General features: G+C 37.3%; 1 long non-coding RNA gene across 1 annotated transcript in view; it reads right to left on the reverse strand.

The window, feature by feature from the left end:
* The window catches only part of LOC131408558 (uncharacterized), a 145,441-nt gene that overhangs the window by 98,654 nt on the left and 19,462 nt on the right, over positions 1 to 27,325 (reverse strand). The window contains exon 2 of the long non-coding RNA XR_009220783.1: positions 17,249 to 17,385. This is a non-coding gene — a long non-coding RNA (uncharacterized LOC131408558). The remainder of the gene's footprint in view (positions 1 to 17,248; positions 17,386 to 27,325) is intronic.

The raw sequence follows: 27,325 nt of genomic DNA on the forward strand, positions 1-27,325 counted from the left end.
GATAACCAATTCCACAGACCTTATGATTACTACTTTTCCTAAGCTTTTCAAATATCTGAGATAGTGAATCTTCTACTGTATTTCCTTCTACCAGTATCTGACCTTGGTTCAACACCAATGGATGTTTGAATAATTGCACTGATACATCATACCATAGCATATCTACACTCCACCTACCATAAGGATGGAATCCTTATTGCCAGCCAATCAGCAAGTAATCAGCACCAAAATCTCATTTTAAAGTCTGCTTCTTATTTAGAGTCTGCTGGTTCCAACTGTCTTAAGTCAGTCTCCCTAGGAAACAGACCCTGAGATTGAGATTTGCAGTCAAGTAGTTTATTAGGGGATGCTCTCAAGACAAAATCCTATAGGAGGAAAAACAAGGACATAGGACTAAACAACAGAACTTGAACTATGATGTAGCTTGTAACAGAGGCCTCAGATGATCCCATGGGGAGCTCTGAAGCTGGGATGTCCCAAATAGAAGCAAGAGGACAAAGCCCTTATGCCCCACATCTTTGGATATGGGCTTTTCCTGAAGATGGGGCATAATCTTGGGCAAGAAGACTCTCCTTTACTGAAGGTAATGCCTTGGTAGACACTCAGCTGTGAGCTGTCAATAAGGGTAGACTATGACAAATTAAACATGTGTACTATAAACTTTAACTTCTAAAATAACAGCTGAGTGAATGGGTACCTTGATGCTAAAGGTAGAGGGTGCTGGGGAGAAAAGGGAAGGCAGGCAGGGAATTTAGGTGGCACACTATAGATCTAGCACAAAAGGGGCAAAAATCGAAAAAAAAACCAGTTAATTTTGTTGCTATTCTTAGAGTTGTAGCTACATAAAAAAAAATAGCACTACTGCCTCACTTTCTTATGGGAGGGGGAGATGATAATGAGCAAATACTTCAATAGGAATTTTTGGCATCTTCTTCCAAAAGAACCTGAAAAAATAGATTTGCTTTACTTACAGTTGTCAAATAGTCACACACTTATTATTATAGATTCACAGTTATTTTACTTCAGTTTGATAGATGGACACATCAGGAAGGGAAAGGCCAAGGAAACAAACAATCTAGCTTATATTCATTTCCAAATCACACAAAACTACTTCTCAAGTGCTAATTTCTCTCAATTGTCAACATACATTCAACACTATGTCATTCTCATTGGCCCCAGACTGTAGGATTGGTCTACTCAATCCAATAATGATTCAGTCAAAATCATTTTTTTATGTGTAGACATCAAAAAAATGTCTGTGTGAATTTTTTCCAAATAATCATCATGTGGAATAAATATTTTTGGATTACAACTTCTCTCTGCCTCCATTTAACTCCAGTCCTCTCATAAGGAAGCTCTTCTCTTTTAGAGTTAATATGAGACAGATCTATCCAACAGCAAAGAACTGCTCAAAAACCAAACATATCAGTTCCATTTCCCTGACTAAAACTAGTTTTACTACAAATTCTGTTTCAAATACAACTTACTAAGAACTCTTCCCATACATCCTCCACACAGTACCTAACAAAGTCACAAGAAGCCATCTGCACCCAACCATCACAGGTTCCAATTACATCTCTGAAGTAAGCTTTCACAAAGTGCATGCCATGAAACCTATATCATAGGACCATCACATTTTCAAATAGCTTTAGAACAGAAATAACACCTGCCTTTACATTGCAAAGAGTAACTGCAGAACTCTGATGCTTGAGTTACTAACACCAGGGTAATCTGACAACTAACTTCATTAGTCTGCTCAGCATGCCAGAACAAAATACCATAGACTGTGTGGCTTAAACAACAACAATTTATTTTTCACAATTCTGGAGGCTGAGAAGTCCAAGACCAAAGTGCCAGCCTATTCAGTTCCAAGTAAAGAGCCTCTTTCCGGCTTGCAGATGGCAGCCTTCTTGCAGTTTCCTCACATGGCCAGGAGAGAGCTTTGGTTTCTCTTTCTCTTCCTATATGGACACTAATCCCATGATGATGATCTCATCTAAACCTAATTACCTTCCAAAAGCCCATCTCCAAATACCATCACATTGGGAGTTAGGCTTCAACATATGAATTTTGGGGAGACAAAACCTTCAAGCTATAACACTAACACACTCAGAGATTCAAGATTATGTTCTTTTTTGGTCAATATTTCAAGGCTGTTTTTGGTATATTAAATAAACGCCTACATTAGCTGCCTTATTACATAAGAATTAAAATTGGTTAGGAAAGTATATTTTAATAACTATTTTTAAACACAGTTTTAATAATTAATTGGTTAGATAAACATTTTTTGTGCTATGATCTTGAATTTCATTTTGTATTTTAATTGGATAATTATCAGCTAATCTGAACATTTTACATTTTACAGAAAGCTCAAATATTGAGAAACTATGGTTAATTGAATTGTCTGGTTAGCTAAATATTAAGGCAGAAGACCCTTTAATTCAACAATTTCTGAATACACACACTATATCTTTATCTATTTATCTATAGCTGTAGAGTTAAATATATATATTTAAGTTAATCTTTCTTGGTGCCTCAGGGTCTTAAAGGCTTTAAGAAGATCTTGATCAGCAATAAAAACATTATACTATAAATGCAGATGGTCAACATTAGTTTGTCTTGTGCAAACCAGAGAGTAGGTTTGTGTATTTTTCATCTTCTAAAAAGGAGATGAAAAAATTTAGAATCCTCCATTAAATGGATGTAATACCTATTGATAAAGAACATGTACAAGTCCAGCCAATCAGGTGCTTCAGGATCACTAAGAGAAACATCAATCTGTTACCTAGAATAACAAAAGCTTACTACAAATATTCATAATATAATAAAGTAGGTGAAATTACTTGTTATAGCAGAGTCATGCTGGCTTTGGTCCTCCCAGCTACAGGATATTCAGTAGGTTTCAGTAATAATTGCAAATAGTTGTTTGGTCTTGAAAGACATGAAAAACTTGAACTAAAAGACCTAAATTGTATTTCTTTGCCCAGCATTCATACTTCCCAAAAGTGAGGATCTGATTGATGTCATTCAACATGAAAAGTTTGTATCAAACGCCCTACCTACCTACTCACTTCTAATCCAGAGCTACCTGGGAAGCAACAGATTCCATTCATATTCATCCCATTTACAGTTCCTAGTCCCTGGCCCAGCCATCTGTGTTAATCTAACAACTGGCTCCATCTCCCTAACAGAGCATCTGCAAGGATGGCTGGGACTGAGGTAGAAAAGAAAAAGTTGGGGTGACCTTCTATGAAGCAGGAATAAGAATACATGGAGTCTAATCAGTCAGATTTGGATGAAATGGAAGTTAATTCACAGGAGCCTACTTGATTGGGTTTTCTATGTCTGAAGCCCTTAAGAACACCACCTTCTTCCAAAGGCCTTTTCCCCTAACTTGACCAAACAAAACAAATATGAAGTCTTTCTCTTTACTAGACTATGAGTCCATCTTCTATGTAGCACCCAGATTTTTCCCTATATGAGTGACAACTCTTCTACCCCAATTTCATTTGATTATCTTATTCTCAGGAATCACTATGATTCTAATTACTATTAATCCTTTTTGGAGGTATATATCCACTAATCTTCAGTCATAAGTTCAATTAGAAAATTCTTTTTATATTTCATATATCCTAGAGCTTATTCTGAAAAGCTCAGGATACTTGCATATATGATTCTTGAACTGGATACTTAAACCATGGTCTTTGGATACTTTGGACAAAATAGAGAAGTTATCAGTCCATATTCATGTCTGACCCCACTTTTCCCTTCTCTGGCATAAGCAGTGGGCTTGTAAGTTTTTCACTGAAACCGACAGATGAAGGATGTATCTTTATTATGTCCCCAAAAGAATACTCTCCCTCTCCCTCCAAAAAAAATTGATTAACAGCTGTAATTGGTTAATATTTTTATTAGTTTGGTTTAACTTTAAACCTATAAAGTAAAAAATATCCTTACTCAAAGCAAGATGAAGTAAAACAGGCAATTAAAGCATGGGCTTGGCTTTTGATGTATTCAACTTTAAATTTTTCACACTTTTTGTAAACTTGATATGCTAAAAACCTTTCTTTCTTCCTGCTTAACATTCAGGAAGAAGCAATGTACACGTCTACAGACCTATTTATCACGAAATAAGAGTAATAAATGAGAGTCACATTGGAATAACAAGAGTGGACTAGACAGGAGAGAACAGAACAAGCCTAGGCAGCTTCAATTCTCCGTCTTAAAATTACTTACTATTGTTGGGAATAACAGAACATCAAAAGGAGAAATTCAAAACTCCAATTAGTTCCTGTCCTCCCAGGAGAGACTGCCTGCCTGATTCTGATCTGTCTTTCATGTGTATTTCTCATTCAAACTTACAATTTCAAGGGCTAGAGTGTCATTCCGATATGCAAAGGAGCGTTGACATTAATGAGAGTTATATTTAGAAATCCTTCTACTGTGAGATAGGCTGTAATATTAAACTTGTGAATCTTAAGGTCATGACAAGGACATATTGACAAACTAAAGTTTCAAAACTATGTAAATTAGCTACTTGGAAAATCACAGGCTCTACAAATCTTCTCAAATTAAAAGAGACAAATTTGTTCATTCTTTCCACAATTAAAGATCTGTCAGAATAGGGCTATGTCATATTCCGCTAACAAACAATCCCAAAATCTCACTGACTTATAAAAACAAAGGTCTATTTCTCCCTCATACCATATGGCTGCCATTCCAGGTCTTCTCACTCCTGCTGGCAGCCGCCGAATCTCAAACGTTGCTGGTCACTCTGACAAGGGGAAAAAATAGCTCTAGAGTGTTTCCAGAGATTAACTTGTTTCTGCCTAGAAGTGATTCTCTCACTTCTCTCACAACTCATTGGCTGAAACAAGCCATATAATCCCACTCAACTATAATGAGCAGGGAAATGCAATCTCTCCTAGTACCTAAAGAAACAAAGATGACCACCAGAGCAGTGATCACAACAACAGTCCCTGCCCTTAGAAACTTATTAGTGAAAGGAATCATACAAATACAAAATACACAAACAAATAAAGGAGGTCATTTCCCATTGCAGTAAGTGATATGGAGGAGATAACCAATGATGTCATAGAGAGTAATGTGAGGGGAGACAGATGAACAAGGTCTATTTTATAGATAAGATGGTTAATTATAAGATAAAGTAGACAGGTACATTTTGATGTCTTCCCTTGGCCCTTCCAGGTCCACTCTCCTTCCTTTTCCACTCTGCTCTGTGCCTTGAGAAGCTGACATGGGAAGGGTAGCAAAATATGCCGCCCCAAAATATGACTGTAGGAGTTCAGGACACGCCACCCCATAATATGCCACTTTGGTATACTGATTATGTTGAGATGTAGGTAATTGAAAAACAGCAAATACAGAGAAACGCTTTCTCTGAACTCCCCTTAACTGCCTAAAAACAGTTTGGAGATCTTCCAAAAGGAATTCAATTGTCAGAAATTCCCTCCCTGGAGTCTCATCAACCAGGGAAGATTGACTCTTATCACAGGAGAAGAGACAAGAAGTGGACACCACACCCAGACAAACTCTGTCACAAACTATCATACCTCCCTTCTATTCTTCTAAGGGCCCATTCATCTTTCCTAAACATCATTTACTCTCCCCTAAGAGGCCTATACATCTCCCCTCCCCTTTCTCTATTAAGATTGTATTTAAGTCTGAATTGTAAGCCACTTCGAGGAGTTCCCCATTTTTCCCTGGGTATCTCCCATATATACACAAGGTATACAGGTTAATAAACTTCTGTTTGTTTTTCTCTTGTTAATCTCGGCTAAAAACTCAGAAGAGTAGAGGAAAAAATACTTTCTTCCCCTACACACATATGGACTCCATCAATGGACTTCTTTTCCCTCTGGTTTCCAGTTAGGTTCCACTACTGAGAAGCACAGGGTGAAATCAGAGGGAGGCAGAAGAGTGAAGTCCTCAGTCCTTTGAGGATAGGATTGCTGCTGGCTGGCTGCATTACCCAGCTATGGTTACAACTCCTGTCAGGTAGCCCTCACCAGATCCATTCTCTCTCCCCAGAGCAGTGGCCAAACCCTCCCCAGTTTCTTCAGGCCTAAGAGTGGTAACTCCCTAGCGTTTCTACCCCCAGGGTACTGCACTATCCATTGTGGTTTCCCTAACTGCTAGTGACTGAATTGTGTCCCCCTAAAAGTCATATGTGAGGACACAGCAGGAAGGCAGCCCTCTGCAAGCCAGGAAGAGAGCCCTCACCACAACCTGACCATGCTGGCAACCTGACCTCAGACTTCCAGCCTCCAGAACTGTGAGAAAATAAATTTCTGCTGTTTGAGCCACTCAGGCTATGGTATTTTGTTATGGCAGACTGGGCAGACTAAGACACTAACCTCTACTCTTATAATAATCCCTTTATTAAACTCTTCTCTAATTACCCAATACGAGAATGCCATCTCTTTCCTGCTGAGATCCTTACTGATGCAAAATATGTATTTTTAATTCTCATTAGTTTGCACCTATAATTTCTCTCCAACTTGTAATTTCCTTTATGCATGAAAGTTTAATTATGAATTAGAAAATTAGAACAAACTTTTGTTTAAAAAGGCAAAATTTTTAAGTAAATATGCCATTTATGTTTTATTGTGAAGAAGAAGAAGACATGATACAGCATAATCATTCAGAGAATGGGACTGAACGTTTAGGCAGACCTGGGGTTTAATCCCATCTCTGCACATAGCAGCAGAGTTACTTGGCCAATTACTTCTCTAATGTTCATGTTCCTCACCTGTCAAATAAGACACCATTTGCTTTACAACCAGTGAAGTTACTACAGGGTTGCACTAACAGCCCAAAGTAAAACAGAGAAAGCTATTAAAATCACTGTTAATTATTACTATTACTCTCTTACCAAAAATCCTTTTGTGATATGGCTATTTTGGGAAGTTTCTTAAAACTTGAGCATGTCCATGGATACTAGTCCTCACAACCCTCGTGGCCTCTGGGATTTTTACATTAAAAAGAATGGATTAGTACACATCAGTAGGCTCCAAAAGCAACATGAACTAAGGCCAGGAGCCATCCTGCATTTTGCCTACAGAATATTCTCTTTAGAGTGGAAGTTAATCAAAGCCTTATTACCTTTAATGAAGTTCTCATATTAAATGCAGGACACTTGATATAATTTACTTTAATTAATTACTTCTTTATGCATAGAGGAAGTTGTTTCACAAAGTGTTTGTTCTGCCTGTACATTCTCTCTTTATCCCTTTTCTTGCCTGCTGCCACATGAGACACAGAGACAACCTATACAGAGAGCCGAAAAATACTAACGAGCATTAGCCCCTACCTCAGCAATTAACATGAGTTATTCACACAAGACATCACTTAATTTTTCTTAATAACACAGAATTTTCTATAGCTCAGTCAATAAGTGTCTTACAGGGGAGTCAAGCCAGGCTCTGAAGTTTACACATATTATAAGCTTTTGCAATAGGAAAAAGGATTTCTCAGCAGGCAGATTAAATCATAAAAAGTCTGAAAACCAACAATTTATGCAGCAAGGTTATGCAACAAGGAATTTTTAGCTTTTTAAATCCAATGTCCAAAAATAATTTCTAATAAGTTGTTACTTACATATGACCTTGAAAGATACTTAATCAGCCCATACTTCCAAGATGAGAGTGTTAAACAAATGAGCTATATGACCTTGATCAAGTTCCTTAACCTCTCTAGTTTTTAGATTCCTCATTAAAATGGGAGAAATCATAGTACATAGGGAAGGGGCTGCTGGGACAATGAAATGAAATAAGGCATGCAAAGCATAGTTCCTTCTACATAGAAAAGCACTCAATAATTGTTAGTCTATTATTATGATATCTGATATCCATTCTTGCTATAGAATATTATGACCCATTGCCATTTAGAAATTTTTTGTGTGTGTGTGAGGAAGATCAGCCCTGAGCTAACATCCATGCTAATCCTCCTCTTTTTGCTGAGGAAGGCCAGCTCTGAGCTAACATCTATTGCCAATCCTCCTCCTTTTTTTTTTGCCCCCCAAAGCCCCATTAGATAGTTGTATGTCATAGTTGCACATCCTTCTAGTTGCTGTACGTGGGACGCGGCCTCAGCACGGCCGGAGAAGCAGTGCGTCGGTGCGCGCCCAGGATCCGAACCTGGGCCGCCAGCAGTGGAGCACGTGCACTTAACCGCTAAGCCACAGGGCCGGCCCCTAGAAAATCTGACTCATCCTACAACAGAAAGGAGCTATTCTTATTGTTATATGACTACTCTTTTAGTTTATGGCTGTTCTGTAAATATTGGTATCCCAAAAAAACTTGACAGTTTTCAGTTTTCAAGGTTATCCCATGTGAGTTTGCTCATAAAGATAACTGGCTTATTAAATAATTCCATACCACTAAGAAAAGAGTCTTTTTTTCTGATTTCTGACTCATCACTGTCTAGAATATAATAAAACTAAGCTGAATTTTACCCTAACTAGCTTAAAGAGACTGGGAGATCAGGTTTTAAATATTAAACCTTAAATATCTACTAATTTGCCTCAAAGATTCATTTTAACTGTGGAGTTTATAACTTTAAAGAAAAAGTAAAAAGTGAAGAAATAAAGAAGTTCTTATTCCTGTTTTGAGGTTTCTGAGTTTTCTGACAGGTATTTCTTTCGTAATTCCAAAGTACAATTTTAGAATGGGGAGGGGGCATAATCCTAAATAGCCTCCCACAAGAGGCAATGTTTCTGAAGTGCATTCATGCCACATAGTTGGTCACCCTTTCTGGATAAACTAGTCAAAAGGAAGGCATGTTCATGCAAGCATTTTACAATTCACTTTTTTTTCCCCAATCAGAAACTGAACTGTAAGGAATTAAACAAGTGAATTTCTAGCCCTTTTAAATATTTTGGTTTTGTTAATTTTCTTTCGAAAGGAGAGACAAGTCTTAAGACAGAAAATAACTATTTTTGCTTTAGAAATTGTTGTTATATTAGCCTAAGAGAGTAAAGGCTACCATCCAAAATTACAATTCAAGCAAAGTTGGCATGCTAGTCAAGATATTCCACTTCCTCACTGAAGTCTAAAGCTGGATGAAATTTGAGCTCTCCTAAGGATTAGAACAAAAAAGGATTTAATATTGATTTTCCAAGAATGAATGTTCATAAGACAAATTCCCAGAATCAGGCCATGGGCAAATGCTTCATATCTTATACCCATTCTCACCTGGAGTTAACGACCAGGGAATTAAAAAAGTGACTGCCCACCAAAGGATCTGAAATAAAACATCCCAATGTAGTGTCCTTTAAAGCACTTTCCAAAACTCCTGAAGGTGGACTGTTCTACAGGATGACTTTCTTGAACTCTTTGAAAGTCAACGTCATGAAAAACAAAAACAAACACACACATCAAAAAGAATTTAAATAAATAAAATGGGAGCACACTTATTAAAATGGCTACAATTTATAAAAACTTACTTTACGAAGTTTTAGCAAGGAGGAACTGGAATTCTCATACACTGCTGTTGAAAATGTAAAATAGTATAACCAATTGGAAAACGGTTCTGCAATTTCTTTTTTTTATTATTTTTTGTGTGTGTGAGGAAGATCAGCCCTGAGCTAACATCCATGCTAATCCTCCTCTTTTTGCTGAGGAAGACCGGCTCTGAGCTAACATCTATTGCCAATCCGCCTCCTTTTTTTTCCCCAAAGCCCCAGTAGATAGTTGTATGTCATAGTTGCACATCCTTCTAGTTGCTGTATGTGGGACGCGGCCTCAGCATGGCGGGACAAGCAGCACGTCGGTGTGTGCCCAGGATCTGAACCCAGGCCACCAGTAGCAGAGCGTGAGCACTTAACTGCTAAGCCACGGGGCCGGCCCCTGCAATTTCTTAAAAGGTTAAACATACACTTACTATATGAATCAACCATTCCAATCCTAGAAGTATACTCAAGACAAAAGAAGCATATATATAATGACTTGCACACAAATATGCCCAGCAGCTTTATTTATAATAGCCAAAAAATAGAAACAACCCAGACATCCATGAACAGGTAAATGGATAAACAAATAGTGATATACCCATGAAACGGAATGCCATGCAGCAATAAAAGAATTCACTATTAATATAAGCAAAAACATAGAGGAATCTCAAAATAACTATGCTGAAGGAAAGAAGTCAGACACAGAATAGTACATACTGTATGATTCCATGTATATGAAATTCTAGAAAATGCAAACATCTCTAGCCACAGAAAAATCAGTTGCCTGGGGATGCGGGAGGGGGCCAGAGAGGGAACAGAAGGGAAAGAGAGCGAAACAAGGAAGTTTTGGCCGTGATGTATATATGTTCATTGTCCTGATTGTGGTGACTATTTCACAGTGTATATATGTCAAAATGTACACTTATCAAATTGTACATTTTAAATCTATGCAGTTTTATGTCAATTATGCCTCAATTTTTAAAAAATAGATTTCTCTAGATTAAAAAAGACTAAAAGTCATTATAATGTGTAACCATTCATTGGACCCTTCTTTAAAAAATCACATAAGGTTATGTTAAGACAACTGAGGAAATTTTCATAAGAATTACACAAGATATAAGGAATTTGAGGGGGGGGTTCCTTAAGTATAACAACAGTATTATATGGAAATTTTTTTTCTTAGAAGATGCACACAAAAGAATTTTGAGTGAAGAGTTGATTTCTGCAAATTAAATGAAAGAAAAATACTGAGAGAGAGAGAAATAAAGTAAATGTGACATAATGTTAATTGTTGAATCTAGGTTGAGGTTAGACAAATGTTCATTTGACTATTCTTTTTTATTTTTTTGGATTTTTGAAATTTTTCACAATAAAAAAGATTAATATACTACTTTATTCTCTTTCATTTCACACTTTTCTTCATTCAAAAAGCAATAACACTCAGTAGGAATATTTTTTGAATATCCTCCTATGTAGCATAAAACAATAGTCATAAAATCTTTAGTCATTTAATTGGCATGAAAATTTATCCTTTCTATGAGGGGCTGACATCACTCCACAGATATCAGCCAGGCTGTTAATGAAGCAACTAACTAACCCAGTTGATGTAACAATAACAATAATGATGATGATAGCAGCTAATTACTATTGGCGCTAAGCATGTTCTACAGTCTTTATATGTATCTTAACACTCTCACCTCTCTTAAGGTAACTCTCTTAACAATCTGATGATGTAGATATTATATCATCATCCTTATTTTGCAGACAAGAAAACAACACAAAGAGGATTAACTAGCTCACAGAGAGTTACACAGGATAACAGGAAGAGTGGGTACTCATGCCCAGGCAGTCTAAGTCTAGAGCTGTGTTCTTAAGTCTGAGGTCATAAACCCCAATGACTCTGAAGTAGGAATGACCAGGTAGGGGCTGTGACAAATTGGTGCATTTGCTCCCTGATTCTTGGCAAATATTGCCATGTGTTTTGACTTTTCAAGAAAAGCCAGAAATATGGATTTTTAGGTGAAATGTCCCGGTTGTTTCGTTTGTTTGCATGACTGACATTCCTTTTTCTACATACAGTGCTGCTAAGAAGTAAAAATTTTAGAGCCAGCCCTGATGGCCCAGTGGTTAAAGTTCTGCGCTCTTCACTTCGGCGGCCTGGGTTCGTTTCCCAGTCGTGGAACCACAACACTCGTCTGTCAGCAGCCATCTGTGGTGGTGACTCACACAGAAGAACTAGAAGGACTTACAACTAGAATATACAACCATGCTTGGGGCTTTGGGGAGAAGCAAAAGAAAAAAAAGAAGTAAAAATTTTAAAAGAATGAATTTGGCCCATAGCTGCCAGTTTGCAATCTCTGGCAAAACAATTAAAGCCCTTTGGCATTGCTGCATTAAGAAATACATTAAGAATTTCCAAGAAGTTGTCTTTTAGGGGATCCACGATCCACGCTGTTGGTTCGCAAACTGGCCCCGTTACGTGGAGGGCAAGGAGAGACCAAAGAAAGAGGCAGACCTCTCCAGATTGGTAGGTGGCAGGTTCAGTAAGCAAGGGAACTTACATATGAGGCTTGTCTTGGGTGGCCACAAGACAAGTAGATCTCCATACCTGCTCCCCAGAATCTGAAAAGTTGATATAGAGAACTAAACTGGGTTCAGTCACGTATATCATGCAAATGGTCTCAACAACACATTACTCTCTCAAGGCTGCAGACTTGAAACAGCTCCGGCTGTGGGAACGGTGGGAGGAATGTACATCCCAAGGACAGAGGAGGGAGTGAGGAGCCTCCAATTGCCTGGATCTAGCAACTGGCAGTCATGTCCTCCCAGTGACCTCCTCCAACACAAGCCAAGAGTTAAAATATCTACTCCTATCCATGGATCCTTGTTCAGTGATAATTCTGAAACTAGAAACCTCTATCACGACAAAACAGGGTAACAGGTTTTCTGGAATGCACTGCAGTACATACAGAACTTAGACCATGACTTAACTCTGCACCATTTCACCAAGTCTCTGTGTCTATAATACACAGAGAGGACACAGAGCACAAGAGGGACAATGTTAACAAGAAAATCATTTTCTAACCTCTGTCCCCACCCAACCTCACCTTGTTGACTTTCAGGAAGGACAGGCAGATATGAAACAGATAGTGTCTACTTTTCCTGCTCAGCGCCCCCAGCAGACAACACAAATGTGGACCAACACCACACCTCTATTCTGCCTTGTGCTTTTCCTGCTTAGCACCCTGCACAAGATCAGGGGTTTCTGAGAGTCTCACTGCCTGCATGGTCTTTGCTCTGCTGTCAGTTTAATAGCACTCCCCTTTCTGCACTCATGACTGGGCTCAGCTCCTCACTGACAGGCCTTAACTCAGAGCCAAAGGGAAAGGGAAAGGAGGGAGTAAAAGAAGAGAAAAATTCTCCTGGTGTGTGCACAATCCCATGTAACCCTCCCTAAGCTAACCCTTTGGAGCTGGCAACCCCACAGGCAGGTGTAGCAGGTTAGTGTAAAGTAGAAATCAAGGTCATCATAACAGCAATGTTCAAGCACTTACTATGTACCGGATATTAAATATGGCACTCTCTGAACACCATCTCTAGAACTCTGAGGAAGATTCTTAGGGCCATTTCACAGATGGAGGAACTGAGACGCACAGTGAATTTACCTCCCTCTGTCAAGAGTTCACCTTTAGTAAATACCACATCTAGGTTTCAAATCTAGACCTCATTCCAGTCCTTGCGTTGTTTCCATAACACTCTATCTCAAAGACCAAAGGTTTGTGATGAAGAGGAAAGAAATGAGGGTTAGAAAAAAGAACTAAAACAACTTTCAGAGCAGAGATGCACACCTCCCTATCCTAAGCTCCAGCCCCCAGCCCACCAAGACTGGAACTATTTCTCACAGCCTTACCTAGTACCCCTGCCTCAGAATCACCTGGGGAGACCATTTAACACACAGATTGCTGGGTCCTACTCCAGCCCTCATGAATCCACATTTCTAAGGTAGGGACCAGGAATGTGCATTTTTAATCGCACCCCCACAATGAATTTTAACCAGTTCTCCAGGTGAACCACTGAATTTGATGAATCAAAAAAAGAGCAAGGCAGAATTTAAAAATCTCTACCAGATATTCAGAGATAAAAAAAGATATTTTAAAGTAACAACCTAGGAAGGAGCTTTTGCTGTCAGACTCATACAATTTTAAATTTTTTCAGGGGAACAATTATTATTGACAAACACCTGAAGGAAATCTAGTCCATTTATTTTACTTGTTTTGACATCTGCAGATAATGACAAGCTACAGGGAAAAACAGTTTTAAGGATTGTAGCAATTAGTTAATTTGTGACTGATTATTAAAAAATAATATATGCAGCTCTGTGCTTCTCCAGAGGTGAGAATTACAAATTACTATGGTTGTTGTTTTTGCCGCTGCCACTGCTGGTGTTATTGTTGTCTTTAAAGGATTGCAGCCTCAAATATGTTTGTGAATATTTATACAGTTTGAGGTTTGTCGGGTTGCCATGGCCACCTCAGTTCCCTCCTGCCAGCAGGACGTGATGCACTGGGAGTCAGAATTGTAAAGGAGTCCACACGTGTAAATGGGAAGCAGTTCAATCTGGAAACAGCCTCTTCCCTTCCCACAATTGTCCATCTAGTTCATTTTGATGCATTGACCAAAATACACCTGCTTCCAGCCCATTGGCCCTCTCATACTATGTTCTTTCCAGCTCAATCATCCTCCCCATCTCCCCTCCATTCCCCTAGTAATCCTTCACTGTGCTCTTTTGAACCCTTGGACACACATTCTCACTCAACCCTTTTGGCAACACTTCCTCTACTTTCTCTCCTAAGCTGAAACCTAGCTTTTCCCCAATAATGACAATACTGAACTCTTACATGTACACAGATCCTGGTGATGTCATCTTTTTTCCCCCTTGACCCATTCCTACACGTGAACTAGATCTCAGCCACAGGTACTTTATCTCCTCTATCCCAAAGCTGTTGCTTCAGTTCCCTCTCTTGTTGATTTATGTTCCACCTACAGGCCCAGATCCAATGCTCCCAGCATTGTGATAATTTTCCCACAACTTCAGTGACATTCTTTCTGCATCCCCAACACATGGCAAGCAGTAGGATGTAGCACTTAGGAATGTGGTCTCTGGATTGAACTACATAGGTAAAGTCCTGGCTTTACCACTTACTGCTTCTGTGGTTCAGGTCAAGCTATTTAACTACTCTAGGCCCCAGTTTCCTCATCCAGAAAATGATGACAATAACATAATTTATTTCATAGGGTTGTTATGAAGATTGAGAAAGATAACTCCTGGATATAATCTAGACTGGCTGAAGGTAAGAGAAAACCCAACTCAGATTGATATAAAAAACAAAAGTATTTTATTGACTCACTTATTTCAAAGTCCAAAGGAAAGGTAAGCTTCAGGTTGGTTTGATTCAATAGTTCAGCCATAGGATCAAGGATCTAATTTCTTTCTCTCTCCCTCAGCTCTGCCTTCTAAGGCGTCAGATTCAGTTTAAGGCTGGTTCTCCCTCATAGTTATGAGAGGCTATCATTGGGTTATAGGCTTCTTCAGCCAAAACACAGGAGTGAACAAAACGATGACTTCAAAAAGCTCTCCCAGAATAAAGAAGGAGAACTTTTCCAGACATTCTCAGAAAACTTCTCATGTCCCATTGTCCAGATGTGAATAACAAGCCCATTCCTGAACCACTGCCTGGAGCAGAGGAATTCCTCATTGGCTCAGACCTGCTCAAATGAACCAATCACTATAGCATCGGAGAGGGAATCATAAACCCTGGGAAATAACTTTCTATCCATAAACTGCACAGTAAGTATGAGATGGGAAAAGAGAGCGGAATGGTTGTTAGTGAGATGAGCTAACACCCACTGCAGGGAGTCAAGTCCTTAGCTAATGAGGGGCAATGAGTAACACTATGCTAATATTAGCACTTATTATTACATCATTTTTACCTTTGATGACTACCTCTCATTCTTCTTTGAATCATCATTTATTGTTTACACGATTGCCTCTCTATGCTCTCTCATCCACATGCTTGCAAAATCCTTAAGCTTTACCGATCTTTTTACCACTAACATGGCCCACCCCAAACTCTACCTAGCAGAGAGCATAAGAAGAATATAGCTCCAATAAATGCTGGCTGAATACATGAGTAGACCATAAAAATGGTTCTACCCAGTGACAAAGTCTCTCTCTGGCAGGAATTAGAGATTACACAATGCTCTTATGCCCTTCAGTAAAGAACAATTTAATACATTTTAAAAATATTCTTTCTTATACAAAATAATATTACTAACCCATCATTGATTACACAGGCACAGAAAGTGAGTATGCCTTTGGTATTTTCTAACTGATCAGTAAAAGCTTATTCTTTACCACAATTACATGCCATTTATTCTTTTTTAGTATTCTTTCACAACAACTGTTGAAGTAGATGATTCCATTTCCCAGACTAAATAAATGCACTACAAAGACTACCATGAGACATGATTTTTTTGGTCTGTGTATCCTCATAATGAAAGCTAAGAAATCTTCAAGTCAGTGCATTTAACTAAGATCTTCAGTTCTCAAAACCATAAATTATCAAGAAAAACTCCAATATTACATAGTGTGAAGTTATATTTATATAGGAAAAGACTTCTCTAAGATTAATCTTTAAAATGTCCCATTTTCCATAAAATATACTTCAATTTTAAACCATCATAAAGAGATATATGCCTTACTCTGCCCTATTTTTTTTTTCAGCAAATAACATCACTTCCAAACAAGTTTATTTTAACGCTTTTGAAAAGTAGGTAATATTAGCAATTCCATAATAATGCAACTGGCAACTGGGTAGCTGTAATTTTTAGATAGATGTGGTAAATGGCTCTGTATGTGTGGTTTTTTAAAATTCTTTGTATTTCTTTTAAAGTCTGCAGGATTCCAGAATTTTATTACCTCAAAATTATCTGACTTTTTAAAAATATATTACTAAACTTGAAAATGTCTTTGAGAGAAGAAAAGTATGCAGGAGACTATAAAACATACTGGCAGTCTAAGAGTAAAACCAGGGAAAATGTGCATTCCCTGTCTTTTCACTGAAAGGCTGCAGCAGTACAGAACTTTTCTTCTTGTCTGTAGAGGTCATGCAGTGAATTTTAAGAGTGGAATCTGATGAAAGAGTAAAACAAGAAACGTTTAGAGAATATAAACTAGTCAGACTATCTGAACTTCATGAAAAAAGATAGTAATAAATTTTAAAATTACACTTATAGCACATGAGCCCAATCCAGGTAACACTACATATACAAAGCTACATTATACAGTTTACATCTAATAATCCACATGCACGACCAGTTGCATTTCTATTTCACATGCCTCTTAAAACTGCCACTTTGTTTTATCTCTAGCCACAAGATTTTCACCACCCAATACAAAGTAAAGCCTCAGAAAATAATGAAACGACATGAAGGATAGTTACAGCAGTAGACAGTAGTATATCCCCATAGAATTTGATGCTTGATCCAACTCCATGAAGTAGATATTGTTACCTGAGGCCAAGATGTTAAATAATTTTTCTCTATGCTTCTGAGTATTGAGAACCAGGTCCCAAAGCCCCTGACTACATTGTCATGTGAGGTCTAACCAATAAATCTCTTTCCCAAAGCAAAATCCAGCCAAGAAAGTGGGCACCATTGATCTCACACAGCCGACTAAATAGCCAAAAGGCTGTGCAATGTAAGTTATTCTATTACCTCTGTTGGATCTGGGTGATGAGTCACTCGGGTGAAGCTTTTGATGGTTCCTCAGTAATCAGCCTTCTTGATGTAGCAGCCGAAGTTCATTCAAACCCACACTCCCTGCAGCCTCCACTCTGGCTTCTTTGGTGACCCTAAGTATAGAAATAGTTTAGGATGCAACCAATACAATGGAAAGAGCCCTAACCTCAGTAATGTTTATAAAACAACCTCTTTGAGATGCCTAACATCACTCATTATTTAAAAGAAAAAATAAAGAGGAAAATTAAATGCCTTTTTTGCCCATAAAACTAAAACAATATAAATTTTTTTTAAAAAAAAAAAGGAAAATTTCTCAGGATAAATTGATGTAATTTTGTTGGATTCAAATTTTAAACATGCATACATTTGAACCAGCAATTCCATTTCTATAAATGTATCCCTAGAAACGTGTTCAAAGATATATACATAAGGTACTACAGTGTTGAATAAGGAAATAGCTAAATAACAGTAAATCCATGCAATGGAATGCCATGAAGCCTCTAGAAAGAATGAAGTAAGTCTATATATACTGATATGGAAAATATCCTAATTATATTGCAAAGTGAAGAAAAGCAGTTTGGATAACAATATCTATAATAAGAGTCCCAATCAAACACTGTAATTCTCTTTGGAGAAAAAGGTATATATATATTTTTTTTTTTCCCTTGCATACATAGAAATTTCTGGAAGTACTCACAAAATACTGAAAATATGTTGAGTGGGGGAAGGCCCAATGTGAGATAAAACAGGACCTTAACTTTCCACTTTATCTTTTTTTTACTTAAGAAATTTTACCATGAGAGGGGCAAGAAAGTCTCTTCTCCCTTATCTTGCTTGAATGAGGGTGACAATGGATGGTATAAATGTCCAGTGTAAAGAACCTATCAGACACCAGGAACCCAGTGAATGCTGGTTGGTGCTCCTCTTCAAACATGAGCATGCACGCACGCACACACACACACCCCACTCCCTTCCAACAGCTTCTGAACCTTGATATCATTTTAAATGCCTCCAATTTTATGATATGTCCCCATTATCATCTAGATATCCTTATTTCAGGGGAGGATTAAAGGAAGGGGCAGGAAGAAGAGTTAATTTGGACATTGTTATCCCCTAATACCCAGCTTAGGCTTTTCAAAAGAGAAAGTTAGAATTTTGTATTTTATTTTCCATTTCTCAAACAGAGGGAAATAAAAGCTTCCCAGGTTACTATCAGTGACGTAGGAAAATGCTTTCTCTTGCTCCCAACTTCAATCAATCTTGAAATAAAGACTGGGATGGGAACATCTAAAATATACCTCTGCTGTTATTAAAAACCACAAGAATGATGAAACTTCATGCATAATGATGTTGAAATAATACTCAGTGAATTGTGGGGATTCTGACAGGCAGTGAGATTTACGACTCCTCCCCTCCATCCCAAATCACAGAACAAGTAAAAAGCTACCTGCCAGGTGAATGGTCTCCAAAATAGATGTTGGTCTCACACCCCAGCAGTAAAGAAATTTTGAGCAAGCATCCTTAACATATTTTTATTTGTTTAAAAATCATATACATCACACCATTGTACTAATATACTATGAAAATTAGCAAATATAGAAATAGAAATTAAAACAGATGAAATTTAAAATATATAGAAAATCAAGCTTCTAGGATTTTCGTCCCACACTCACCCAATGGGATACTGTTCCAAATAACTCAAATAGCAACTATCATAGTGTCTCATAAACAATTATAAAATTTACATCCCTAAAATATCACAACTTATTATGCCAATGGAAAAGCTTCAGGACAACTCTTGCTGCTGAAATGCCTCCTTAGATAGCCTAGGGGTATAGAATTAAACTGAGAAAATAAATCATTCTTCTTTCACATAGGGGTGGGGGGTGGATAATCTTTAATGAGTGTTTTCTACATCCCAAGCATTGCTAAAAGCCTTGAAATGTATTTAATTTTCCCAACAACTTTTTATGGTAGATCTTATTATTCCCATTTTACAGCTATAGAAACTGAGGATTAAAGTGGCCCCAGACCAGCTGGTTAGAAACTGGTAAGATATAGTATCAGAATCTAGTTTGACTGATTCCAAAATCTAAACACTTAGTTCTATTTACTGCCTAGAAAAGGAAAACATTAGGGGTTAAAATGTGTAAATGTGGGGCCAGCCCCATGGCTTAGCAGTTAAGTGCGCGTGCTCCGCTACTGGCGGCCCGGGTTCGGATCCCGGCGCGCACCGGCGCACTGCTTGTCAGGCCATGCTGAGGTGGCGTCCCACATACAGCAACTAGAAGGATGTGCAACTATGACATACAACTATCTGCTGGGGCTTTGGGGAGAAAAAGGGAAAAAAAAATGTGTAAATGTGGTTATAGAATGTAAAATCACAAAATATTATACAGTCAAAAAGATGAAAAGCAATGTGAGATTTGGGTCTCCTCTTCCTATCTCTGAACTATAATACACTACTGCTACACGGAGAGATTTTCCTGTAGCTTAAGATGAAATAGAACCCCACTGTATTTTTCACCGAGCGCACTAAACTCTAAGAACTTTGGTAGGAAAGGTTTACAAGAAGTTTTTTCCAAAAATTTTTAAGTTTGTCTCTTTATACCTTCATAATACTTTCTTCTAATTGTAAAGAAAACCTCACATAAATTTTTTTAAAAACTTTAAACTGTGCATACCATTTATGTGACAAATTCTTCTTCAAAGAATGTACTCTGGGGCAGTGGTTCTCAATGGGGGAGAAATTTTGGCTCCTGGGGGACATCTGGCAATGTCTGGAGACAGTTTTGGTTGTCACACTGGGAGTGGGGATACTACTGGCATCTAGTGAGTAGATGCCAGGGATGCTGCTAAGCCGCCTAAAGTCCACAGGACAGACCTCTACAACAAAACATTTATCCTTCCCAAAGTGTCAAGAGTGTATCCTTCCCAAAATGTCAAGAGTGCCAAGTTTGAGAAACTGTGCTCTAAGGAAATAATTAGTGATACGTCAAAGATGACTATCCCGGATGTGTTCATCACAGCACTGTTTCTGACAGTTTAATAACATGAGACATTAAATTACAGCACATCCATTCATTGGAACACTGCAGCCATTAAAAATGATGCTGTGGAAGAATATTTAATAAAATGAAGAAATGTTCATGATATTTACACGTCCTAAAATAATATGTTTAGTATGATGATAGCATTGTGAAAGTACACATATACTTGTGTATAGGCATGAAAAATATTTGAAAGAGTATCAACCAAAATATTAATACTATTTATTTCTGAAGAGTGGTAGGGAGTTTATATGAAAGAATACTTTACAACCAATGCCATTAGAAATATCTACACCATTATCATCCTAAGGAAAAGCACAGTTGATATAAGCCATCATCTCAAAATCGTTACGAGCTTCTTAAGTATATAAGATTTTGTACCCTGTCTTTTCAGAATGTGTCATTGGAAGAGTTTTATTTCCTGACATCAAGTTCTTTAACGATAGAAAAGAGGAGCAGCAGGTGTTTCTCACCAGGTGCCTTTGTGATGGCAACAGACAGAGTTCAGTCTGTTGTTCAGAGCCAAAATAGCACCCACTATTCTCACTCCTTCTCTTTAAAAGCCTTCATTGTTATACCATGATTCAAAGGCAGAATTACTCGCTTCCACCCACACCAAACACAGTATGATCATGACACTTTACAAATTCAATAAATGTTTGAAACATCACGAACACTCAATATCTCCATTTCAGAATGTTTTATGAGTAAGAGGCATTATGATATTGTCTGCTATGCAGCTTTATAACATCCATGTTGGAATTCAGAAGAATTGATGTCCCTCCAGAGACACATGCTGATAAATTATCTTTTAATTTAGTGACCGTTAGCCTCACGTGAAGAAGGAAACAAATGGCAACAAGTTCTCACAAATACCACAATGTTTATATCAACAACAAAATTGATTAGAGAAAGTTTGCTCACCAGTATAACTGAACTTCTAATCTGCACTGGAGAGAGAGAGAGAGGGCAAGAAGTAGAGACCATTTGGCCATGTTACCTAATGACATTAGAATAAAATTAGAAATAAAAATTTTTCCAGAATAGTGGAAAGAAAAAATCCCATAAAAGAGAGAGATCTCCCAACCAGAAGAATTCCAAATAATCTGTGTAGATACCGCCCCCTCAAGGAGGCGGAGCTTAACTCCCCAGTCCTGAGTGCGAGCTGTGCTTAGTGACTTGCTTCCAAAGAGTAAGAGTATGGAAGAAGGAAAACTGTAACTTACAATGGAGATCCCGACAAGCACTGCCTCAGCCAGGTGATCAAGGTTAACATTATCAGTGATAAGTTACACTGATAGTATATTCTCTTGGTATAATATAATGAGAATTGCACTTCTCCTCTTTGATCTTCCTTCCACAACAATATGCTAATCGTGAGAAAAAACTTCAAATAAACCCAAATTGAGAGACATTCTATAAAAAAAAAACTTGATCTAAAAACTGTTAAGCTCATCAGAAAAAAGGAAAGTCTGAGAACTGTTATAGACCAAAGTAGACTCAGGAGATGTGTAATGTGGTATCCTGGATGGGATCCTGGAACAGAAAAAAGACAGTATGGAAAAACTAGTAAAATTTGAATAAAGCATGGAGATTAGTTAATAATAATGTACTGATGTTGGTTGGTGACAGATGTACCATAGAAATGCAAGACATAAATAATAAGAAAAACTGTGTGAGGGGTACTCTCTGTAATATATTTGTAATTTTTCTGTAAATCTAAAACTATTCTGAAACTAAAATTTTATTTAAACAATAAACAAATTTAAAAATACAGCAAAAAATCTGTCCTGTTAGAATTTCTAAAATTAGAGGTAAAAATGAACAATAAAACTGAAATTAAAATGATAGTAAAAGAATAGTATGAACAATTTTATGCCAACAAATTTAACAACAGGGATAAAAGAAACAAATTCCCTGAAAATCACAACTTACCATGACTGAAACAAGATGAAAGAAAATATGAATAGCCCTATTAAATAACTGAATTCATTATTAAACATCATCCCAAACTTTAGGCCCAGATCTTTTCACTGATGCAGTCTGTCACACATTTAAAGAAAAAAATAACACAAATCACACTAATTCTATCATAAAATTAAAAAGGTGAAAGCTTTTAACTTTCTCAACTTGATTCTCAACTTGATTTATGAGGCTGATATAATCTTAATAGCAAAACCAGATAAGATATGACAAAAAGAGAAAAGCACAAATTGATATCCCTCAAAAACATATATACAAATATCTTTTCTTTTTAAATATCAAATTGCTTTCAGCAATACATAAAAAAATAATACATCATTAACAAGCAGAGTTATCCAAGGTATGCAAGGTTGGTTTAAAATTTGAAAACCAATAAATATAATTTACCATGCTCAAACGTAAAAGGAAAATTCATTTGATAATCTCAATAGATAAAGAATAAGCATTTGACACAATATAACATCCAGTCATGATTAAAACTCTCAACCAACTATGAAGAGAAGAAAACTTCTTTCATCTGAGATAATTTACAAAAACCAACAACTGACATCATACTTAATTGTGAAATATTGAGCACTTTCTCACTAAATCAGGAATAAGACAAAAATGCCAATTCTCACTACTTCTAATCAATTAGAGGTCCTAGCTATTGCAATAAGGCAAGTAAAAGAAATAAAATGCATACTGAAAGGAAGAAATAAAACTGGCTCTATTTGCAGATGACATAATTGTTAACCTAGAAAATTCTAAGAAATGTATAAAATAGCTACTAAACTAAAAAGTAAATTTGGAAAATTTGCAGAGTACAAGGATCATATACAAAAATGATTTGCAAAATTTTTATATAGTGGCACTCAACAATTAAAAATGATTTTTAGGGGCCAGCCTGGTGGCATAGCAGTTAAGTTCACTTGTTCTGCTTTGGCGGCCCGGGGTTCACCAGTTCAGATCCTGGGTGCGGACCTACTCACCGCTCATCAAGCCATGCTGAGGTGGTGTCCCACATAGAAGAACTAGAAGGACCTACAACTAGGATATACAACAATGTACTGGAGTTTTGGGGAGAAAAAAGAAAAAGAGGAAGATTGGCAACAGATGTTAGCTCAAGGCCAATCTTCCTCAAAAAAAAAAATGATTTTTTAAACTTCCATTTACAATAGCATCAAAAATAAATTAGGAATTAGAAATTAGGAAATAAGTAGAAAGGATTTGAACAAAAGAACATTAAAATCTGCAGGCTAAAAACTACAAAACATTGCTGAAGGAATTTTTTAAAAACAAAAAGAGATGGAGATATATATATATATAATTGGATTGAGATGGAGATGGAGAGATATATATATACTGGAAATATATATATATAACATTTCCCAAAATTGATCTATAGGTTTAATGCAGTCCCTGTGGGCTTTTTTGTAGAAATTGGCAAGGCAATATAATTTATATGGAAATACAATAACCTAGAATAACCAAAGTGATTTTAAAATGAAAAGAACAAAGTTAGGGGGCTGGCTCAGTGGCATAGTGGTTAAGTTCACGTGCTCTGCTTCAGTGGCCCAGAGTTCACGGATTCGGATCCTTGGCACAGACCTACACACCACTCATCAAGCCATGCTGTGGCAGCATCCCACATACAAAATAGAGGAAGATTGGCAACAGATGTTAGCTCAGGGTCAATCTTCCTCACCAAAAAGAACAACAACAACAACAAAGTTAGAGGACTTTGACTACCCAATTTCGAAACTTACTACAAAGCCAAGTAATCAAACTAGAGTAGTACTAGCATAACTTACATGGTTATTTGATACTCAACAAAGGCACCAAAACAATCCAATGGAGAATTGAAAATCTTTTCAACAAATGGTGATGGAACAACTGGCTGTTCATGTGGAAAAAAATTAACCATGATCCCTACCTAATTAACCATGATCCCTACCTAACACCATACACAAAAATTAATTCAAGGTGGATCACAGACCTAAAGTAAAAGCTAAAACCATGAAGCTTTTAGAGGAAACATAGGAGAATATCTTCATGACTTTGGGTAGGCAAATGTTTCTTGGGCAAGACACAGAAAGTAATAAGCATTAAAATTTGATAAGTTAAACTTCAACAAAATTTTTAACTTTTGTTCATCAAAAGATACTACTTAAAAAATGAGTAGGCAAGGCAGAATGATTTGCAAAACATATCTAACAAAGGACTGGTATCCAGATTATATAAAGAACAGCTACTACTCAATAATAAAAAACAAATAACCCAATTAGAAACAGGGCAAAAGTTCTGAACAGAAACTTCACAAAGGAAGATTTACAAATGGCCTATTAACACATGAGAAGAAAATAGTAAAAACTGGAAATAGCCTAGGTGTCCATCAATAAGAGATTAGATAAACAAACTGAGGTATAGTCATATAATAGAATACTATTCAGCAATAAAAATGAATAAATTACCAAAACATGCAACAACATGGATCAAGCTCAAAAACATAATGCTGTGTGAAAGAAACCTTATACATAGGAATACCTATTTGATTTGATTCATATGAAATTCTAGAAAACACAAAACTAATCCATAATGAAAAAATCAGAACAGTGGTTGCCCCTGGACGTGTGGGGCAGGGCATGTGAGAACTTTCTGGGATCATGGTAATGTTCTATATCTTGATAGGGGTTTGGATTACACAGGAATATGAATTTGTCAAAATTCAGCAAATGTACACTTAAGATCTGTGTATTTCATTGTATGTAATTTTTAAATCAAACAAAAAAACCTGTAAGTGAATATTAAACTCTAGTTAAGATATGCATGATGAAGTATGAGGGAGGAAATATACTGAAATCTGCAATTTGCTTTGAAATGTATCCAAAAGAATGTAATGACAATACATAGATAAAGCAATGAGTAGGTGAATAGATAAGTGGTAAACAGTAGAATAAAAGGGTAATGGTAGAATCCAGGTGGTGGCTGTATGGGTCTTCCCTCTAAAATTGTTTCAAAATTGCTGAATGTTCATAATAAAATACTAAAAAAGCTGAAATTAAGGACAATTTAGAATTAAACCATTCTAAATATCAAAAACTGTAGGATAAGGTTAAATTTATGGTAATAATAGTTTGAGGAGACGATGGAGTCAAAGAACTGTTATACTGGGAGAAAGGACTTGAGAAACTGGAGAGCAGTTGTACTTGAGATAACAGGTTGTGTTCAAGGTCAAAGGTTGACATTTGAGATTACAGACGAGGTGCCACTTTTTAAGTGGTTCTGAGTGTGTCCATGGAACTGAAAGGCTGGTGTAGTAAAGGAAAAAATCATTAATAATAAGTTTCAGGAATGAAGAAGCCAGATGTTGAAGGGTGGCAACTGGATTTTCCAAGAATCATGATAAGCACTAAAGTCACAAGGAAGACTATGTGATGTGGTAGGGACATCTTGGGTAACAGGATTATATAATTCCAGAAGGAGCAGAGTTTCTTCAAGAAAGAGAGAGTCCCGGTCTAGAAGAGACAATAGAGAACAAGAATACCGACCCTAGCCTCTGCTCTTGAGGTACATGAGGCATGAAGGAAGAAAAAAATACAGCCTGTTTAAGAGAGTTGAACCCATTGAAGACATCTAAGTTTCAGTTACGATAAGAAGTGAACGTGATGCCAATTGGAGAGCAGAGACAGGGAAGTTTACTGATCAACACTGCAGGTCCCAGAGGACACAGTGGAGGCTTTGGGAGTCCAGGAAAATATCAAATATGTACAAAAGTAGAAAAAATAGAATAATGAATCTCAATGTACCCATCAGCCAGCTTCACTAACTACTAACTCATGGCTAATTTTGTTTCATCTCTATCCCCTGCCCACTCCCCTCAGCCTAGATGATTTTGAAGCAAATCTCAGACATTGATGATTTCATCTGTAAATATTCAGAATGTATCACTAAAAGGTAGTATCTCTTTTAAAAACAGCCACTATATCATCATCATACTTTCAGTATTCATATCTCAGTTTTCATATTTCCTAGTCATCTTATAATTTTTTTAGTTTGTTTGCTTAAACTGGAATCCAAATGAGACACATACATTGCTATTGATTGATATGTCTTTTCTGTTTTTTTTAATGCGTGTTTCCCTTCTCTTTTTTTTTGGTGAGGAAGATAGGCCCTGAGCTAACATCTGTTGCCTATCTTTCTCTTTTGCCTCAGGAAGACTGTCCCTGAGCTAACATCTGTGCCAATCTTCCTCTATTTCGTATGTGGGATGCCACCACAGCATGGCTTGATGAGCAGTGTGTATGTCCGTATCCAGGATCCGAACACGCGAACACCAGGCTGCCGAAGTGGAGCGCGCAAACTTAACCACTACGCCACCAGGCCAGTCCCTGTTTCCCTTCTCTTTTTATCTCTCTCTTTTTGCCAGTAACTTTTTTATTGAAGAAACTGTCTTTTGCCCTGTGGTTTGCCTACAGTCTGGATTTTGTTGATTATATCCTGCAGTACCATTTAATATCTTTCTTTGCACTCCTCCTTTGTTGAAAATTGGCAGTCAGATCCAGAAGCTTCATAAGATTCAGGGTCCATTATTTGATAAGACAACTTACTTCACAGGTGACACTGTATACTTCCATCAAGATCTGATTCTATGAATTTTGTGATAGAACAGCCACTGACAATCATTGCCTAGATCAACTAATTCATTAGGGATGAAAAATGGTGATTTTCTATCATCAAAAAAATTGTCAGAGAACATTCTGTACAGCCTCATACCAATAAATCAACAACACTAAATAAAATGGACTGTTCTCTTTGAATATGTATTATAAAAACTGAGCCTTAAATCAGTAAGAGGGGCTGGCCTCGTGGCATAGTGGTTAAGTGCGCGCACTCCGCTGCTGGCGGCCCGGGGTTCGGATCCTGGGCGTGCACCGACACATCGCTTGTCAGGCGATGCTGTGGCGGCATCCCACATAAAGTGCAGGAAGATGGGAACGGATGTTAGCTCAGGGCCAGTCTTCCTCAGCAAAAAGAGGAG

The sequence above is a fragment of the Diceros bicornis genome, chromosome 1 (genome assembly GCF_020826845.1).
Source record: "Diceros bicornis minor isolate mBicDic1 chromosome 1, mDicBic1.mat.cur, whole genome shotgun sequence".
Taxonomy (NCBI): Eukaryota; Metazoa; Chordata; class Mammalia; order Perissodactyla; family Rhinocerotidae; genus Diceros; species Diceros bicornis.